Source organism: Patagioenas fasciata, chromosome 2 (genome assembly GCF_037038585.1).
Source record: "Patagioenas fasciata isolate bPatFas1 chromosome 2, bPatFas1.hap1, whole genome shotgun sequence".
Lineage (NCBI taxonomy): Eukaryota > Metazoa > Chordata > Aves > Columbiformes > Columbidae > Patagioenas > Patagioenas fasciata.
The window spans coordinates 99,507,187-99,529,051 of NC_092521.1; the positions used below are offsets into that span (position 1 = coordinate 99,507,187).

Consider the following 21,865-nt stretch of genomic DNA (forward strand, 5'->3'; position numbering starts at 1 on the left):
AAAATGTTATTTCTCTGACGGACATAGATTTATTTTTTGATCCAGGTAGTTTCACAGAAAAAAAAAAAGTAAAATAACTCCAGTGATAAAGTCAGCCTAAATCTTTCATATAGATTAAGATTATATATCTTGAGGGTGAGAAAAAAAGAAAACAACTAGATGCTTCAGGTGCATTTGGAAAGAGCTAGTAGTGCTGTCCTAAAACTGTACCAAAATCAAAGAAAATATCTTGTTTCTTCTCTGTTAGTTAAGCAAGATATACAGGCACAGCACAATAAGATGGAGGCTGCTGTCACCATGCCTGGATACAGATGTGACAGACAAGGAAGGCTTCAGGGATTAACAGGAGTTGTGATGTATTGGCTGAGAGGAGAGAGGCATTTTGAACAAGGAGCATCTCCTTGTGTATTACAGATATTGGAAGTATTTTATTGTCAGACTTCAGTGTATGATTTGCAAATTGCATATGGACCAATGTGATTTCTGGTAGTTGCAGATGTGTTTTCTATGAATTGTGACCAAATTAAAAAAAAAAAATCCATCGAATTATATGTTCTATTCTGTTTAAGAGAGAAACTAAAGAACTGCACCTCTGGTTTGGTTAAATGTGGGCTTCAATGATTGAGCTACTTCAGAGAGTTATACAGAGCACAGCCTAGATAAGTATATTCCTATCCAGTGTTACCATTTTAACTATTTGTTCTAGGCAGGATTTTGATTAAAGGCATTTGAATTGTGATTCTTAAGATGTTAAACTTTTTGAAGAAGGGTTATGACAGTCAATTAGGATCAAAAGGGCAAGAGGAAGATCAGAGCTCTTCCAAACAGGTCCCAGAGGAATGGGCTGGCTGAATAAGCTATTAATTCTTCTTGCATATCCCAGAAGTAAAACACAAATCATGCCACAGAGCCCATCTTGATTGTACAGGGAAAAATCGAGCCCTTTAAGCAAAGTAGGCATGATTTAGTTAAATCGGTGTTACTAATAATGCTTTTTGCCCGTAGAGATGGTATAGCTGATGATAATGTGTACAAATGGTCTTTTAAGTTCAGTCACCTTGAGTTTTAGGCACTATGGATTTAAATATGTAATGACTAGCCTCCAATAGCCACATCTAATGGATTGGTGCATCTATGTCAGAATTATAATAGAAAGTACCTATTAAAAAGGATGTGGAATCAGATTGATCTGTATTAGCTATGTTAAATTATTGAACAGCATCAACAGTACCTGGTCGTCACCGACTGGCATTCTTTTCAAGAAGAAATGGCAGAAGAAGGTCTGTCTGCACTGTTAGAAACTGTTATCAGTCACCAGGTGCTTGTAGATATGGAAGGAGAAAGTAAGGCAAAACAAAAATCCAGTTCTTGGGTGTTTCCACTGCATGATGAAAATGAAGCTTTGCCTGGCTATAAATGGAAAGTTCCGTTTCCAAGATCCAACATGAGGGTCTTTTAGGACTATTTTGTTGGGCCTGTGTATTAGTTCAGGAAAACAGGCATCACCTCTTCAAATCCTAAAACAGCAGGAGGGAAAGAGCAGTTACTCGATTCAGCTGTTTTGCCAAAGAAGGCCTTGAGGTATAACACTAACAAATTGAGAAAGGAAAAAGAGGGAACAAGTGGACTTCTGTTGTGTAGTACCAGTGATGCTGATCCTCCTATAGGAGATGCAGGTGTCTGTTTATTGCACAGGGCATCTCAAAGCTAAACACTGATTATCTGCTTAGAAGTACTGGAAGCTGTCTGTCAGTGATGATGGTTGAGTATTTGTGTTTGACTTGAGAAGACTGACAAGGGGAACTATATGGACTTTGGCACAAACTTTTCAGAATTAGCGATGTTTTGTCGTGCTAATAGAGCAGGGCATCTGGCATTTCTTTTCTATCAAGCAGGTTCTTGAATGCAAGCCCTCAGTCCTCTGCAGAACACCCCTTAGTTTAGGTAGAGTGAGGTTGCAATACCCCCACAGGTGTCATCCTCTGGCATCTGCTTTGCAAATCCCATGTGTCTAGTTTATTTGGCATGAACTGCAAAACTGGGCTTATTTGTAAAGAAATTTGTTGAGTATCAGTAATCATTCACACAGGTATTTAGTTTCTATGTTTTCTATTCACTGTTCAGCAGCCTCTAATAAAAAGGGGCAGAACTTGGCAAGGGGAGCAAAATCTGTCTGGCTCATGTTACACTGTGGTTTGGGTTGCTAGAAAATTGCTTCTGTTTTAAGTTGATGGATTTTGGAAGAACAGCTTATCTGTGCTTGTTGTCCTATTTTTTTTCCTTCCCCACCCCCCTGATGTCAAAATGGAAGAGTAAGTCACAAGCACATGGGCCTTTTGCCATAGCACTTGGCTCTGGGTGTAAACGGCTGTATCTGTGCTAGGGGTCTGCCTGAGAGAAGTGGCTGCATACAAAATTCTCGTAAGGGAAAGTGATGGATGGCTCTGCTGCAAGCTGCCCTTTCCCCTTTGGAGAGAGCCTGGGAAGGAGAGGGCTTCTGGGAAGCTGTCAGCACTTGATAGCTGAACAGAAACCTCTGTGTGCCGGATCACTAGAGCAAAACTGAAAGAAGAAAATGAGAATAATCTAGAGCCCTGCCTGTTCAAATGGTACCTGTTAAACTTGCTGAAACGCAGGTAATACCAAACATGTCTGATGAATCGTGTCTTGTCCGTGGTATCAGATGGGAGTTAAATATTGCATAAATATCAGATTTATTAAAAACTCTTTTCTTGTTCAGTGAATATTGAAGACTGATTCCTCTTGTGCTGAATAAAGGATAATCTGTTGATAACAGTCTTTTTGAATCCAAAGACATCAGGACTGCATTTTGAATGGTAGTGTTTCCCAAGAAACAGATCAGTTGATAGAATAATCTTTTTTCTGATTTCTCTTCAGTGAAGAAATGCAGAGATATTAGTTGAGCATTTTTTAAAAAAAGGTATTTCTTGACAGAGTCATAGTTCATTTCTCTATCCAGTTAAAAGTACCTAGTGGACATTTATGTAGGTCTGAAAAAATAAAAAAGTACTTTTAAAGGAGTCCAAATCAGAAGCTTATTTTTGATAATCGTGACATACTGACTGACTGATGTGTTCTGGTCCAATGCTTTAACACTTACATCACTGTGCTATCTCAATAAGTGACCGTACTTTCATTATTAACTCTGTTTTTGTATTCATACTATGCTTTATTTCTCAACTTTGTAGTTAATGCTTAAATAATCTAGTAGGGTATTTCTACTTGTCATTCCTTTCCCTTGTCTGAGAAGAATAATATACTTTGCAAGCAAGCCCATTTATATTGAAATGAAGTCTATCCTCTGTTTCCAGCATTAGTCCATATCTAGGCAGAGCCTTTACATATTGACATGTGTCTGAGATCAGAAATTATGACATGATGTTATTAAGTTTATATGTCTACAGCTAGATTTGGCACTTAAGCAGAGATCTTTCTTCTTTGCTATGCCTGAAGAATAAAACATCTTCTGGTATATAATAACTCTTGAGCAAAAAAAAAAATGTATTTCTGGATTATTTAAAAACGTATTAATTTACTTGAAGTAAAAGTAGTGTAATTGTAAGTGGGGTTATTTAAGCTATTTAGAAGATGAGTCAGTCTTCTGGTTCCAAGTGTTGTCTAACAAAGTTACCTAGGTCAAACTGAGAAACTTGTTCTAAATTTTGCAGTGCTTATTGTGTGTTCTTCGTTCTTCTTATGTGATGGGAAGAATTCCTTGGTAGAAGGTGAAGAAATGTTTTAGCTCAGAGTTCGAAGGAGTCGTCAGTTCTTTTATTAAAAATAGCTGTCCTTTCATGTGCTTTCCTTTTGCCGCAGAAATCCTGCTGGCACCTACTACTGTGCCACAAAAGGAGGAGACTCTTTTTTAGCTGAAAGAGCTGGGGGTGGCTGGGCTGGTGGAGGAGTGGAGGTGCCAAGCTGTGCAGTGCAAATGGGTGCTGTCCTGGGGAGCTTTTGGAGCTGCTGCCACCCCTAAGGTTGGCCTGTGCCAGGCCCTACGCCTCCGCTCCATGGTGGGAGTGGGGCCAGGATGAGTTTGTCAGCATTTCGTGTACTATCTGATCTGTCCCACAAGGCTTTAGGGCTGCTCTGCTCGCCTTTTGAGTCCCATTGCTGCGCTGTGCCCCACTGCAGGGCGCGGCACAAGCATAGTGAAAGCCTGATCTGGGGGAGGTTAAAGATGGACAAGTACCTGTGTGGGCACTGGCTGAAGAAGAGCAGATCCCTGCTCCACATCTGTTTCCTTGCTGAAACATGAGCTGTATGACCTAGAAAACAAATGTGCTTCTCATTCTTTCGATCTGGTGAATTTTTTTTTTTTTTTTGTGGTGGATTAGCTGCAAGCCTGGTTTTACTACATCTACAAACAAATAGGTTATATACACAATATACATTGTCTGTAGTGGAAATGGTCTCAACATAGTATTTCAGTGTTAGGAGTGAAGTCGAGATATTGTGTTTGCGCTGTTATGGAGATATGGGTGGGATGGCATTAGCTACCCTGGGTTCACCTTCTCTAGTTTGTGAATGGAGATACTCTGTGTTTGTGTTACTTCCACTAGTTTTGTGTTCACTTGTTTTTTGTTTGCCAGCTTAAAATCAATAAAATAGCAGTTTTGTTTCAATTACTGTCACTTTAGGAAAATATTTGTGCATTAAAAAAAAAAGCTAAATTGGCATAGGAGTAGGAAGAAATCTTAAGGAAAGAAACAGGATGAGGAACTGTCGGTAATTCAGTTCCAAGGTTTGGGTGTTATTTGGTTGGGTAGGCTTCACTCCTTCCTGTTTATTTTCGATATCTGAATGCACTAATAAAATCACAACAGTTGATTGTACGAATAGGGAGAACAAAACTGTAAAACATGTACTTACACTTCTATTTATAGAAACAAACGAAATCTACTATTTGTGAAGACCCCTTTCTGAAAGACCAAGGTGATGAAATATTTTTGTTTTGAAAAAATATGTAATAGTTCAATATTTTATTGAAATAACATTGATTAAAAGCTGACTGGAGAGTAAGGCATGAGCTTATATAGGTCTGAGGAAATTACAGTCAGGAAAAAAAAGAGTAGTAGTAAATTTACTGTTGAACTTAGGAGGTAAAATCAACTCACTGAGTGGTGGGAGGCTGCTGAATTTATGCATTTGATAAAGGTAGTCTGCTCATACAGGAGAAATATTTTTCTATTAATTTACTTCAGTATAGTACCTATTCCATTCCAAATTAAGACCAAATTGGAAGAGAAGACAGGAGAGCTTGTTTTTCATCTTCTGGACTAAGACAGCAGCAGGTGTAGTAGGTGAAGATCTACTAATTTTAAACATTGTAGGGCATGGTCACCAACAGAGTCAATCATATCTGCTACATATAAATAGAATTTCTGGCAAAGTACTGGGTTATTGCGAACATAATTTCAAATGAAAATATCTTGAAGGTCACTAATATAAGAGTTACTTTTCTTCTTACAGAAAATATAGTAGTATAAATACAAAACAAGCTTTTTCGTGTGTTTTTTTTTTTTCTAGATTGGTGTAAATGGTGATTAAAACTCTTGTTTTTAAGACCCTTGATCAAGGTAGGAGTCTATGAAGGGTGTTTCCTCTTTATTTATTTTTAAAAGTATCAGAAAAAAATGAAATAAAGCTATAGATAAGCACTGTTTCTTTAATTCTCTTTAGCTGCATTTTATCCTCTCCTCTTTGAAGTTAGAGATCCATTTCAGTGTGTCTAGATATGAACAATATGTGTACCTTAACGTCTGTATTTTGCAATTTCTGTGGAAACTTGTGAACTTAGTGGCATTAATAACAGAGTAGGAGTTAAGGATCCATCCAAATATTTGAAAGATATGAACATAATTTATTTCTCTTTGCTTAGAATTTTTTCCATTGGACAACACAGCGATGAATCTGGTGTCCAAGTTTTCATCTGAAGAATAAACACTTTCTGTGTGTGAGGGGTTTTCCTTTGCTTCCACTTTGTCAATAAAGAACTGTGTTTTATCTATGATTTTCCATTAGTGGGGTATTTTCTTTCGAATGGCTGTTTAATTTTCTGTAGTTTAAGACCAGTAACAGTAAATAGAAAGTGAGAGTGTATAAGAAAACTTTTCTTTAGAAACAGAGGATTAAAAACTGATTTATCCCAACAAAACCCCCAGATGGTTTCTTTTTCTGTCTTCTACTTTCCTCTTTTTCCCTTTCCTTCGCAACCTAAAAGGTCAAACAAAAGCAAACCCTCCCCCCAATCTTAACTGAGAAGAGAAAACCTATATACCTTTATTTCTGAATCCTTTGCCTTGCTGCATGCTGGTAGATCTGTCTGTGCAGTGAGGAGAAGTATCAAGACCATAATTCTAGTGAAGTATTTAAATGTGTGGTTACATTCATTCCCACTAAGGCCAACACTGAAGTCTAGATTTTGTTCTGAATAAAATGCACTTTCCTGAATTGGAGTGTGGGATGCAAAGTATCTGGCATTAGTCATAGCCAGTAGATGGATGTGCACTCTGTCCAGAGATTGTATTTCTGATACTCTGCTGATTGCAAATGTGATTCCAATAGTTTGCTATATATTTAGGTATTCTGCACAGCTCAAAGAAGGGAGGAAGGTAGTCATTCAAAAGAAAAAGGACAAAAAATACTTTTCTTTTGAACCAGAGACAACAGTAAGTCAGAACGCTAGTAAACCTGATGGTATTGGTGTTTAGGCATATTCTTATGCGAGTCTGGATATGTTAAAATGTTTCAATGCAGTTGAAATGATTAAAAATAGTTGTTGCTGGCAAGTTAAACTGAAAACGTCAAGTTGCTTTTCAGGTGTCAAATTGCTCCTCAGTTTATTTTTTTCTATATCACAAAGAAAAAGTGAAAACCAGAGTAGGTTTAATGAAGCACGCAATTATCTATCAAGCACTCCTGGTTCTTGCATCTCTGTTATGCGAGTATGGCCTGTGATTAATATGGTTTCAAAACGCGGTGCATTGTCATACCCTGGGCCTGTGCTTTCTGCATGGAAGGGTTTCCCCTCTCTGTTAGCAAGGAAGATGGCTGTATTTCATAGTTACTGGTTGTTGCTTTGGGCTCTTGGCAAGATATCCGGATAGCTTCTGCTCGGGTGATGTTTCAATGTGTCTGTTTCACAAGAAAATATTTTGGCACCATATTATGTGTGGTTTGGTCCAGCGGAAGAGCATGTGGGATTTGTAGTCTTCAAATGGAAATACTGTAGGAGTATTTATTTTAATCAATTTTTAAACATGCATCATGGCTTGGCTAAAAATACCTGCCTACTTCAGTAGAGTGAAGACAAGTGCTGTAAATATAAATGTAGGTGGTGTGAATAGCTGAGAACTGGGTAGTGTTTGCTGTAGGCTTCTAGGGACTGTTTTTTGAGAAAGAATAAAAGTTGTGTGTGAACAACAGGCCATAGAATTGAATTTTTATTGATATGTATACAAACAGTTGGATTTGGAATGTAAAATGATAACGAAGCAACACTGTTGTATTCGTTATCTTGGAAAAGGTCAGGAGCACTAACTGCATGGTTCAGATCTGACTCATTCTGTTTGGCTGTGCTGAATGTGATGAAACTACAAAGACAGTTTTAAAACACGTGGCTACAAATAACTTGTCAGTGTTCGGTGATGCAGAGTCCACATAAATCTCTACATCTGGAATGTGTGAACCCATGAATATGTCCTGTTAATTATGCTGTTTGACATTTCTAAAGCTAAATAAGAATAATGGTTAGTTATGAATCATATCTTGCATACTGAAATGCCAAGCTTCATTTTATTGCAATAGATTAAGGCCAGCAGAGTAGTAGTCATTCTCAGCATCAGAATTTTTGCTACTGTCAAACTGCTGATGCAGCATTTGCTTAATATAAATGAACCTTTGCACCTTTATAAAGTACTTTAAATCTGGAAAAAATTATGCCTTATCAAAAGGTTAATCCTGACAAATTGTTGTAAATTATCCCCTGTCTGTGCAGTCCAGGTGCAGTGAAACCAATTCTCTGCCGTACAGTCCAGTGATTGTTTTGGAAGGTTGGGGAGCATCATTACAGCTGCTAGTGGCTCTGGGGTGGTTGGCAGGAGCAGCTGGGAGCTGATCATGCAGCACTCTTGCTGGGTCAAGTCTTTGAGTCCCAGTTACGCATGGCATAACAGGCTTTATTTCTGCTGCCCAGCATTTTGGGTGAATTGCATACAGGCCTTATTCCAGCAAGTATGGAAAATACATGCTTGAATAACACCACACTTCAGTGGCATGGAAATGTTTCAATGAATCATGGCCCCAGGTTTGTGGTGTGTGGGGGGTTTGTTTGTTTTTGTAGGGTAGCATCCACTTTCTGTCTGTGGTGCTGCATTCTTAGTCCCACTGTTAACATAGCATGGGGAAAAAAAACCCTCTCTGAAGCAGTGAGTACTGGGTAACCCTGCACCACCACAAAAAAATCCAGTTTTGGATGTTTAGGTGCTGTGTGTTTAACACACCTCCTAGCTCACATTTAAGGAAGTTCATGAACTCTAATGCCTGTCACTTCCTTTTATTTCTGTTTTGACTGAGAAATATGAAGAAGTCTAACTGAAAGCTAGGTTTTTAATCACAGCGTAAAGTTATGCAAAGGTGCAGGCTTACACCTGTATAACTATTGCATCCGTGTTAATATTTTGTAATTTCTATCACAACATATAGAATGAAGTATTTGTGTAAGTATGTGATGGGGTACATCCCATTGAGGAAAACTTCTGGAAATCGTTGTTTTTATGATATCTGCCACGTAGCTGTAAGGGCATGCAAGACTTCTGTGTGGGATGCTGTGCTTCTTCCATGTTGGATAAGCAGCTGCTGGGTTCCTGTGCAATGAAATAGGTTAACAAGTATCTTCTACCTGGTCACTGTCCTGCACCTTATGTTAATAAGCATTAAATAACTATTAAACAAGGATACCTACTCCGGAACATTGCAACAGAGAATATTTTTGGTGTTGCTAATAACACCTTTTGCAAGTGTGAGACTTGTTTGTTGTATAGCTCAGAAGTGCAGTTATTCACTGTCTGAGAAATTCACTGTCTTTCCCCCCCCCCTCCCCTTTTTGAGGCAAGAAAGATGCATGTGAAAGGCGTGTTATGTTTTGATAGAAGCTTTAACATTTTGCAATTGATAGGCTCCAGAGTGTGCCCAGCACAGATCTGCAGTACTGGATCACACCAACTGAGCTGTGGCCTCCATTTTCCTCTAAAATAGGCCTCTTTGAAGTGAGTGTGGGTCTCACTGCTCTCTTTCACTAGAGAAACAGTTAAGCCCCCATTTTCCACCTTCCCTGAGAGCTCCTCACCCACCCACTGACACGGTTTGCTTTTGTGGGGGGTGTTGTATTGCTGAAGTGGTGCCAGGCTGCAGAAGAGAGAGCAAAAGGGTGCCCCTGCTATGGCACAGGCCTGTGCTTGGAGTGGCTCATGGGGCCAAGGCTGTTGTGAATTCCTTCTCTTCTCAGTCCAGCAACTATTTAAATATTTTTATCCAACAACTGTTTAAGCTTTTTGCTTTCTGAAGGTCTGGCTGGTGATGTCTGCCTTCTTTTTTGCTATACCTTTTTTTTTCTTTCCCACCCCTTCCTCTTGATTGAAGTCCTCTCTTTTTTACTTCCCATTGTATCTGCCTAATTCCATAAATTCTTCTCCTGAATTCCTATTCCTTCCCCACAAAAAGCCCCTTATTCTCAGAGGGGAGTGCTTTTTTGCCTGGCCTCTGGACAGCTGTTCTATTCAAAACCTCTCCCCTAGAGTAAGAGGCATCCCACAATTCCTTGCTTTTTTTCTTTGCCATGTTAAAAAGCTGAAAGAATGTTTAACAAAGACCTACAATTTGTGAGGGAGGTTAAATGTGAGTGTGACTTAATAGTTTCAGAAAACTGCTGAATAATACAACCTTTTAAAGAACCTTTTTGAAAGCTTTTTCCCTGTTTGTAACCAGCTGATAAAGCAATAAACTTGCAGAATTTGATATAAATATCTTTGTACCTCAGTGGTGCGTCTTCTATTTTAACTATTTAATATTTCAAACAATCAAAAGTATTTTATTTTGGCTAACACAAGGTGTCATGAAACAAAGCACATATTTCGTGCTGGGGGTTGATCAGGGGTAGGTGGTTAATTGATTGTACTGTGTATTTTGAAGATTTTGCAGTCAGCAATGTTATGCAAATGCGAATTGAGGACAACACGTTTGTAAAAAATTTGGGGGTTGTTAGTTGCATTTATCCCTTAAAACCATTACTGTTTTTTTTAAAGGTCTGTGCATGTTTGATTAACACTGTTTTGATCATGAGAGGCATGGGGAAGGATGGGGTGGATTTAGATCATAACCTGAACAAGTTTGTTACAGAACGGTGTGCTGAAATCTGCGTTTTAAAGCAACGGAATCAAGTTAAAATTAGATTTTTTTTCCTCTATTTACATAACAAAACATTTTAACCTCCTCTCACTTGCAGTGTAGCTGTTATCCTAAAACAAGAGGAGGAATAAAATACTGGTTTTGACTTCAAGTACAAGCTTGCTTTATGGCTGCTTTCCAGGTCAAACCGTACAGGGGGATGAGACTGCCATTTTGAAATGTGTTTCTCAACTCACAGTGGCCACCTTTCCCTGTCCCTGTGTCATGGCACATGCATGTACAAATACACTTCAGCTGACGTGAAGATCCCTTGCTCCTCTCCTTACGCAGCTGCCGAGCCTGATCCCTGTTTTACGAGATGCCTCTTACTCTCACACACACAGACAGCATCTCTCGGTCTTGTACAGATGCCTGCCCCAAACCCTATAGCTGCGCCGTTATCTGATCACATCTCTGAAGGAGCCATCTTGCTGCGTTTTCTCACCGAGGGCCTGGAGGGGGGGACGGCCACTGCAGACCCTTTGTCAGGGCGGCCATATGCATATGAAAGGGCCTTTCAAGATGCATTTGCGCTGACCGTTACTCTCTTGTCACTGATTCATGTAATGAAGAGTCTCTAGGTATTCGTTAATGCACATTGTTTCATTTCTTGTGCAGAATTCTTAGCTGCTGCTATTTCCATGGAATAAACGATATACAGAGAATTATATGTATATATATTACCAAACAGTTAACACACAGAAAAACCTTAAATCAGAGTACACAGAATCGTGCAAAATATTCATGGTGAAGTTATGCATACTTAAAACTGGTGATGTTGCGGTGGTTATTTTTTCCATTGGTCGTGAAGCAAGTGTTTCAATTAAAGTCAGACTTTTCTGGTCATAAGTCCTATTTGTTTTGCTGATCTCTGGTGTATTTGCAGGGACACGTCTTACATCACATAATTTCTTTGAGTAAGCTTGTTGAGCAATTTTACAAATCCAGCCCAAGGTATTTTGTTTTCTTATTGGAAGGTAGTATGAGAAAGCATGTTTTAACTGTTGTTAAGTTTTTCAGTGTATTAGAACTCATTTCTGTGATGGTTATGTGGATGTTCCCGTTGTGTCAGTTGTAGCTTGAGAAACCACACCAGCAGCCTCGATCTAGAGGCTCAGAAGTTGCTTTGTGAAAGATGACATTTGACTACCAGATGCATTGAAAACCAGGGCTGCTGAGCATTACCCCATCTGCTTTGAGTAGAGCAGCAGGGGTTTTTAATGCCTTTGTATTCATTATATGGGGGGAGTAGCTACATATTTAATACAGGTCCTCATTAATTTTATGTAGTCCACTAGAGTTCTCTAGTGTAAGTATGAGGAAATAAAACTCATAATGATATGTTCTGTTCTCTCAGATTTCATTTGTTTCACAGGATCCTCTCCAGGGTTTTCTGGGTTCCCCTCCCCCGTCTCCTCACACATTGTTTTTTTTTTTTTTTTTTTTTTTTTTTGTTTGTTTTGTTTGTTTTTTTTTTTTTTTTTTTCCCCCCCATCCTTTCTCTCTCCTCTCCAGTAGTCTCATGTGTTATGGCTGTCTGACCTTGACCAAAGCTCCTGTGGTAATAGGAAGCCTTCAGGAATCACATGAATGTCACTGTACCTGTGCAACAAGGACCTGGATGTCAGGCATGGGATTGGAGGCACCAGGCAACTCAGTTGAATTATATTTGTGCTGTGTTTCTTGTGAGTGTGTGGCCAGCTGGTGCCAGGTTGGCTGCTGCTGGAATAGCAGGGGCTGTGAAAAATAAGACCTTGCTTTCTACAGTGCCTGGGCAGTATCTATCCTCTTGGGCTCGCAGTCTCTGCAGGGCAGCTGTCACCCTCTCCAGCGAGTGCCAGATTTCCATGGTTTGAAGGAGTAGCGATCAGTAAGTTCCTAATATCCTTAGAGGGCTTTGGAAAAGTGTGTGAATAGCAGCCACCAACATGCAAATGCAATTCTTACCACCTCATTTTTTGATCCATGCCAAAGTCTTTCAGGTTCCAAGGTGTCAGCACTGGTGGTGCTGTAGCGTGACATTCACACACTTAGGGTATTAGTCGCTTCTAGAGTCACAGGAATGAAAGAAACAGCTGCAGAGCCTGATGCAAGAAGATAGATACTCTTGAATTCTTATTTTTTTTTTTTTTTTTTTTTATTCAGAACTCCAGGATGTATATCTCAAATATTGATTTGAAGTCCTAAATAATTTGTGTGGTAGCTGAAGATCTTGTAGCCATTTATCACGTGTTTTTTTTTTTTCCCTCATTGCTCAGTGCCTGTGGAGATTGCTGTCACTGAGGCAGCAAAACTATTTCCTCTGTGAAAAGCTTGAGTTTGAAGCCTTTGGGTAGGATGCTGGAGTCAGGTTGTGAATTCTTGTTTAATCTTTGTTCCTCAACTCTACTAGCAGCTGAGGAAGAGGAGGAGGTGCATGCTGGCTCCCAGAACTCACTGGACCAAGACCCATCCAATGCTTCCCTATAAGATGTTGACTCCCTCTCATTCTGTGCATCTCCTGGCTTGGATGTATGATGGTAGAGATACCAATATTGCAAAGCCCTGGTGTTGAAGAAAAATTTTTGACCGCTTTTCACCTCCCACTTTGGATGGTACCTGCAGAAGAAAGGTTGTTTTTCAGTAGCATACCTACTGGCGTGTGATCATTTGGTAGTGTAGACTGGCAAGGCAAAAACTGTAGATAACCAGCTTTTAAAGTGAGGTACTAAAAAAAAAGTTGGTTTTATGTGCTGTTACATTAAAAATGCCATTGATAGTATTTTCTGTAAGGTGAATCAATATAAAATCCAGGCAATTATTATCCATCCTAGGACTTATCATCATGACACCCTCTTTGATGGTTTACATGAATATGCTGAAGGTGAAGTGTGGCAAGGGTGCATGAGTTCTCTTCTGCCAGCTCAGATACACAGATGGCCGTCCTTGGGCAGGAATCGGATGGGTGAGGACCGTGTCCTACCCCCTGGCAGAAAACTGCTGCCACTTCCTTGTCATAGTCTTCGTTTATTGCTATAAACCTCTTCCTCTCCTCTCCTTTATATGGAGAGACAAGCTTTCAGGCTTTGTCTGCGGAACGATTGTACTGATTTTTTTTTTTTTTTTTAGTAAGACAACTTATGTGAGCAGTGCTGCTTGTCTGCAGATGTCATAAAATATGATTAAAGTATGAGAGAAAAAAAAAACCCAGGGAGAAAATAGCATGAGTTGAACTATGTCTACACACAAGGAGTGTGCAAAGGTGTTAAAGAAAACTGCACCGAAGTAACTTTAAAGTGCTAGGCAAATGAAACAGGCTGTGATCTTCAGCAGCCTTTAATGGGGACTAACCTGAAAATTAGGCATAGAGTAAGTTTACCCTAAGGTGAGCCTTTGGTTTCTGTGTATACTGTGGAATGGGTATTTACATTTCATCATTCCCTTGTTATTCCTTTGTTTACATTTACATTCCCTTGTTTTGTGAATATAGGTCACAACCATAGACTATTTTGGACTGCTTTTAAAAATGAAAAATTCATTACAAACCTTGATAAAAATGTCTCCCTGTGTAGTGAGCATTACTGGTAATGAGTGGGGAAAAAACAAACAAACAAACTTCAATGCCTTTTCTAGTGGGAGAAGTTATCCTTCTATACTGGGAGGGAAATGGAGCATTAGATGAATTTTATAAGATCTTTATTGTGTCCAATGTCTTTAAATCTATGAAGCGGGTTGGCTGGAGTGCAAGTCACTCCATTAAAGAAATGTCAAGTGTAATTTTGGAAGAGATATGTTTTAAAACAATACATGCATAAAAAATAGCATAAGGAATTTGCCTTTGGGCTGCTGTGAGGGCGACACATTAATTGTCACAGATGAAGGGGTAGACCCCCCTCAGAGCTCATGATTTCACTGTTCATGATTTATTAGTCTTGCCACTCATTAGAGGGGGACACATGTGCTATTCTCATGACATTTAAAAGATAGTCTGTTTTAGCTAAGTAGTTCAGCAACAAACTTGTAACTTTATAAGATGTACTGGTACTTTCATATTATTTCTCCCAAAATGTGCTTTCATGTTGTTTTCAATTGAGCAGGCGTTACGGCTTAGTTTTTGGTTCTCTCTTTTTTTTTTTTTTTTAATTTATTAGTTATTCATTTATTTATTTTTTTAAGAACCGTTGCTTTATGATAAATATTGATTCCCCCCACCCCCGTCAGGATGTACCAAAATGCAGACAGTTAAACCAGTGGTTCTTGTGTAGTACCTAATAAATCATATCTTGTCTATTTTCTCCTTTATACTTCCCGTTCAGTTTATTCAATTTAGCTCTGTCATGAGATCAGCTAGATGCTGCTGTTGCAGCAGAAGCAAGACGGTGATGCTGTGGCAAGTACTCCCCCTTCCCCTGAAGTGTTTATCGCAGCTCAGTTGCTTTCTATGCCAGTATTCATCTTGGTCTGCACACTGCTTTTTTTTTTTTTTTTTTTTTTTTTGTGGGCGAGCATTCTTTGCTTTTTAGCTGAGAAATTCCACTCTTGTTATGATGGTCGTGATGACCCTAACATGTGAGTTTAACTACAGGAAGAACAAGTGATGTTGTACAAGAAACAGAAATGAAGGTCTTCCACATGACCTTTCTCTCCAAGCCTTGAAAATGACTGCCTGGACATATTTCCCTGCCTCTTCTAAGCTTTTCTGTCCAAATTCTACCATTATAGCAGAATGCATTGGATTTTAGATCTATAGGGCTCTAAAAAAACACAGCAGAAGAACATAAGCATAATAATCTGTTACTCAGGGCATGACTTTGGTCACTGTGCTGCTTCCAAAACAAAACTTCCTGAGTTTTTTTTTGTTGCTGTAAGATGTTCTTGTTTGGTGATGTGCTGACCAGGGATGTCACATGACTTTTTGCTCATAAGTTCTTTTCACTACATCACCAGACTTGGAGTCCATGAAGATTGTGGTAGTTTTTCAGAAATTACCAATCTCCGAAAGACATGTTTCTTCTAAAGGTGCTGAAGTACCTCTGAAATATCCTTCTATATAATATTGATTTTTTTTTTTTTTTTTTTTTTTTTTTTTAGATAGTGAATGACAATGGAATTCATCAGCTCTAGAAGCAGAGTCAAAATTTTAAGGTTTTTTTTTGAATTAAAAAAATCACACCCAGGGTTCTAAATATCATCATCTGGTTTACCTGGTGATCTTGTGCTACTGCAAAAAACATGAACATCTTTTGGCTTGTATGATTGTGCATGTGTGTGGGAAATACCTCATGAACAGGTTGCCGGGTTGAATTGTGAACAGCAGTGCAGCAGATGATGTTGAGGACTCGGCCTGCAGCACCGTTCCTCTGCCCTGGGCCTGGGAACAGCTTGTGAGCATCTGCAGAAGAGGGGGAAGGCCTGGCTGGGGGAATGTGTGCCAGAGCCAGAAAGGGCCAAGATTAGATGATCTCTTGCTATCGGGATAAAAATAATTGGGAGGACATAGGGGAGTAGCATGTCTTTTAGAGCTTTGAATGCCTGTCTTTTCTGGAATGTTGGCTACTTTTTATGCCTGAAGGTATCTATGGATGTTTTCTAAGAAATTATCATTCTTACCTTTAAAGAGGGCTCACAGTCTGTAGTGTGGCCACAACAGGTGGAAAAGCAGATTTATGCCAGAAGAAACTTGCTCACTCTTGTCTCCTGATGGATGGGCACCCTGTACAAACATCAGGCCCTGGGAAAGGAGAGAAGAAGATGCTACAGGCTGAATATTCACCTTAGGGCTAGAGCTTACCCCAGCAAACTCTGCCTTTTGTCTGTTAGTGATTTATTCCTTCTCTCTAGTAACCTTAATATTGTGTGGGTGTTGGAGGGGGGAAGTGGGGGGTAGGGGGGTATATGTTTATCTAATATCTTACCTGTGTAAACTTGCCTCTTTGCCAGAGTCTGAAGAGGAACGGCACAACTTTTAATCAAGAACACCTTCGAGTAGTCAATATAAAAACCACTAGGATTAGTCTTAAAGAATATTTCATGTTTTTGAGACAGTACCTGGAGATTCAAACTTGCCTTGTCTTAAAAATTGCCTGCAAAACTGTGTTGTCTGTGTGTCATTTCTAGGAGATACTTGTTTTTATTTTACACTGTAGTCTTCTGAAACAGAAAGCCCATAACAATGGTTTCTGTACTGGGACACATGGAGAGTGGTGAGTGATGTAATAATTCATTTTCCTGATGGTGCAGTTTCCTGATAACGTGCTGAGTCTGACATGGGCATATTGCTTGTGACTAATTGAAAACTAAAATCGGTCATTGATCAGTTTTCAAGGATTCTTAAGCATGAATTTGTGGCTTCATCTTCCTCCCATTTTATTTTCTTCTAGTTTACTATGGTCATGGATACTCTATTATTTCAATTACTCCTATTATTTTAATGTAGTGTATTTCTAGAAATTCTGAAATTCTTATATTTCTTCAGATACAGAAACTTAGTTCTATTTACGCTGAATCTATAATGTGGTTCCACTTTATTTCTTCTTTTGTGTTACTTTTAAATGTTTTGTTGAACTTTTATCAGATAAAACATAAATGAGTTTGGATTACAGAATCTGAAACATACCAGCCTTTTGAAAATAAGAAGCTTTTCAAAGATGCTCTAAGACAACACTACTATTCAGCGTTTCTAAAGTAGAAATATATTGAAGATTAAGAAGATGGTGCCTCCAGTGTACGGAAAATTAAGTGTTTGTAAAATAGCTTAAAAACATGAAACTGAATAAAAACATAAAATGTAGGCAATTGCAGAAAAGATTAAGTGGACAGAAAAGGCAAGCTGTCTTCACAAGTGTATGAAATATATTAGGTAACTAACTGCAGCTAGCTAATGTTCTTACCGCAGTTGCCTATCAGGATGATGCTAACCACTTCAGTTTACTTTGCTTTCTAAGACAACATCACAAAAAACAGCATGTTGTGATATGTATGTGCTTATGCTTTTAACAAGTCTTGCTTATATCGTCCAGGAGTTAAACTGAGTAAAACTGATTTTCTGTTACAAAGCAATTTCCAATCTAAATAAAACTCCTTAGTTGATGCCACACTTAGCGTAAGTTGTTTTCTAAGTTTTTAAAACAATTGTAAAGTCCTTGTTTATGCATGGAACGTATGTGTAGACAGAATGCATTAGTAGTATTGCACCCTCCTTTTGACCTTGGATTAATCACAAGGCATAGTTTTCACTGTAAGTGGTAAAAGTTCGTGATCCATAATAGTGGCAGAGGTTGACATGAGCTCCAGGTTTGTTTTTGTGTTTTATGCCATGTAAATGTAGTGACAACTGAACTGGTCAGGAAATCTGCTCTGGTCAAAGTGAGTAAGGGCCCTGATCTTCACTTGTGGTGCTAAAATTAAGCACATACATGTTCAGTTTTACTTCTACGGAAATGTTCTGTTAGTGAATTTAAATCTTTAATTGCTAACCTGACACTTGTTTGTGATCTTGAGTGTTGCTATTTATAGGTAGTGGGAGTCTTTGTCATGGGCAGAGATGTGGTTTTTCTAGAACTTTTCAAACCTAGAATTAACTCTTGCCCCTCAGAGTTTACAATGTAAATTTGTTGCTGCACTTGCAACTGTTCAGAGCTTGGCAGGAAGGTGTTATTTTGTATTTACGCAGAGAGGGTTCTTGCAGAGTCTAGCGTTCTGTAAATACCCTGCTTTACCCATGAACACTACTATGCAAGCCAGCATTACTGTAGCAGTGCCCTCTGCCCCCTACATTTTATTTTTTTTTTTTTTCCCCAGACAGCAATCAGTACACGATGAATAATACACAAACATAACCTTTCCCCCCCGCCCCCCGATTTGTTTCTGTCTTTTTCTGTTTATTACAAAGCCTGTGAAATAGCTTGTCCTGAAGCAGCGTGCTCAAAAGCTGCAACCAAGCATCATGCCTTGCTGTCTCTGAAGTTGTGGGATGCCACAGTTTCCCATTTCACAGCAGGATGGCTGTACTGGCAAGGCGGCTGCAGGGCATCATGGGGTGGACTGGTGTGGTTTATTTCTTAGGTGTTCATGGTGCTTTCCTTGACTTAGAACAGCCATGGGATTTGCAGTCCCTTGTCCTTTTGAGTTTCCAGTGTTGCCCTTTTCTTCTGCAGCTTCAGGAAGAGAGTGTCTTGGCTTCAGGCTCAGGGAGAGCTGGCAGAAATTTGCAGGGTGGCAGCAGTGTGGGTTTTATGTCTGTCACAGTTGCTACTGTCAGGCATGTGTGTGCAGCAGGCTTCCCAGAGAGGTTGTGGAGTGTCCTTCTCTAGGGACATTCAAAATCTGCCTGAACACATTCCTGTGCAATCTGCTCTGGGTGAACCTGCTTTAGCAGGTCGGTTGGACTGGATGATCTGCAGAGGTCCCTTCAAGCCCCAGCCAACCATTCTGTGATTTGTGACACTGTTAAACTTTTATCTTAAGCTAGAAGCAGAGACCAAAGTATTAATTTTCTGTCTAAAAGTACATGTAGCTTATTGGTTCTGCTTCTGGTCATCTGAGTGGATGACACACAGTTAAACAGCTTCCATTTGAAAATATGACCAGACCATATTTCTATTACTAGTAGTAACATACATATTATATATCCCTTCGGAGGGATTTGTGAAGGGGGTGGGAGAAGCCCTCATGTTACAGGAACTCAAGGATAGTTCCAGTTCATCACTAGCAGCAGTACTCTTCATAGTGTTAGAGGATAACAGATAGCATTCTGTGGAAACAATGGTTTTTTGTTTTTATCTTTAAAAATAGAGTAAGAGGATTTGAGAGGTGGGAAGAAGCCCTAGTAAGCAAGGCAAAGTGGGCTGTGTTATCCCAAGAACCAGTATTTGTTTTAGAGCACTTGCTGTTACGCATTGTGTATTCTAGTTGCATGTTGAGAAAGGCCTGCAGAGTGAGGAGCCACATAATGGAAATGTTTAAGCCTTGGCTGTTTGTTCAACTGAAATTTCTATTTCACATAGGTAGAGAATGTTTCTCTTCATGAGACACAATTGCATCTTTAAACTGATCATCAGCCTCAGTAGGTAAATAAAGCCATGTATATGTGTAGTACATAGAGAAGAACAAATATCATACAGAGTAAGATTACTTTGATTATACCATTACTCTTCTTGCTGTTACACAGCTTGTTTATGACCCATTTTTAAAGACTCAGCTGCTAGAACAGTTATTATAAAAGTGAGAATTTTATCTTTTTTTTCTAGAAGTATGATAACAAAATTTTCATGTGGCATAAAACACCTGTTACCTTCTGCATGTTTTTTAGAGACCATGCTCTAAAATGTCAATGTAATGGGTCAGGAGGAGAGGATGTGAGAGAAATGAGGAGGCAAGATGAGGTGTGAACTTAACGTGATAATTTCTGGAACTAAAAAATCCGTCAGTATGATGTGAAGGTGTGGATGGCCAGTACCTCTGTCTAATATGGGCTGTAAGTTTTCAGGTTTATTTAATCTCTTTCTCTGAGGATGAGTTCACTGAGACTTGTACAAAAACTATTTTAAATTTTATATTTCATTTTGGATCATAGGTGTTTTATGCACACAAAGCAAGTTTTGAAAGGGGTCTCCTGCAGATGCAGAGGCAAGAGCTGAGGAACGAGCAGAGCTGAGCCTGCCTGAGCACATTACATTTCCATAGAGCTTCCACATTCCTTGCTGAAAGCTTGGGTCTGGACCTTTTTAGCTGCAGAGGAGAAATGATATGCGTGGCATTTGTTTTTGCTTTGAGACTTGCCTGCACTTTATTCAGCTTGTTTCCTACCTCTGCTTTTGATTTCTGGACCAGCACACAACCAGTGCTAACCAGTCTGAATTCTTACATATTTTTTTCCCCATTATAACTTCTGCCTTTCAAGTCCCTTTGCTTCCTTTGCAAACTCAAAAAAAAAAAATAATAATGGTGCTCAACAGGTAATATGGATTTACACTCCTGTGGTAGGCTGGACCTCTGGTACAAAGGCCTACACAGATGACTTCTTTTTTTTTTCCCCAAACAGTTGGTGCTCTAGTTTCAATGTAGTGTCAGATAGACCTTTAATTTTCAAATATTTGTTGGTGTATCCATATATTAACTATGGTGTACTGCACCCTTTCATATTGACAGCTCACTGTTTTGTATACATTAACAGGGAAACCTACATACTTTGGCAACTCTAGAAAAACGTAAATTGTGTTGTGACAGTTGTAGAGACTTTGGAGTGTGGTGAATTTTAATGACTGAGATGGCTAAGGCAGCTCATACTGCAGCTGATTGTTTTGAACTCTGTACTTGCAGCGCTAGAAATATGACTTTATTGGCTTGCAGTTATCTGTTATTTTAGAGCTGCCTCTGCAACTCTGAGTGCAGTGTGCAAACTGAGATTTTTCTGCCTGGGGACGAAGTAGTCAGGGGATGTCGAAGTTGCTTATGTCACCTTGAAGCTAAATGAGTAACTTAAACTTTTTTGTATGATTTTTGTGATGTTTCATGATTGTGAGTCTGCATGCATATTGTGTATGTGTGTAATTGGAAGCATCAGACTTACAGTCTTGTTTCTCTTCAGATACACTAGTTCTGTGAACATTTCTATATAACCTATTTTAAAATCAGTATATTGAGGTTTTGTTGTATTTGAGGGAAGGGGATGATACATCTAGTGAGAACCAGGTGTATGGCCGTCCTGCTGTTAACATAGTCTGCTATTTTTATATTTTCCATAACTTACTGTTTGAAAAAGACACTTATTACTTTTTGTTTGTTTGTTTTCTCAGTACCATAAAGGAGCATTTTCATTTTTCATGGTCTAGTTAATAAAGGAAACACATTACTTCCCATTCAGATAATTGTTAAATATCCGTAGTGTCTTAATATTGGGCCGGGATGCTTAGCTGACCGTGATAGTAGGGGATAACTTGTCACTCCTATTTGAAAATTTGAATTTGAGCATTGGCAATCATCTCAGTGGAGGTCCCAAAAGAAGGTGCTAAATTTTGTTTGCTAAGCTTTTCTGTGACTGTGTTGCAGAGTTGAGAGTAACTTATGATTTCTTAAAAGTAAATGCTTAAGCCTATAATACATGTGATTTATAGTTAAAAAGAAAAAAAAAAATATTCTTCTAAGCCCCAAAGTAAAAAGTATTGTATAGGCTGATGTTTCTAAATGTGGAAAATGAAGGCACAGTGAAAATTAGACCAGCTCCCAATAGTTTGCTCCTGCTTTTGCCAACTTTTTCTAAACATTCTCAAATTCTAAGTGTGAACATATTTTATTTAACAAAGCATGACAGAAGGCATAGGCTTTTTTCTTTTTCTTTTTTTTTTTTTTTCATTTTCTAGCAGCCCGAACTTTCATATGCTGGTGGATATTAATATGAAGTGTGGTTTTCACTATAGAA

General features: G+C 38.9%; 1 long non-coding RNA gene across 14 annotated transcripts in view; it reads left to right on the forward strand.

Moving 5' to 3' along the window:
- Positions 1-21,865, forward strand: part of LOC136098868 (uncharacterized) — a 301,064-nt gene that overhangs the window by 43,380 nt on the left and 235,819 nt on the right. The window contains exon 3 of one of the 14 annotated variants that reach the window (XR_011737614.1): positions 5,551-5,600. The exons of the other annotated variants lie outside the window; for them this stretch is intronic. This is a non-coding gene — a long non-coding RNA (uncharacterized lncRNA). The remainder of the gene's footprint in view (positions 1-5,550; positions 5,601-21,865) is intronic. 14 annotated transcript variants of the gene reach the window in all.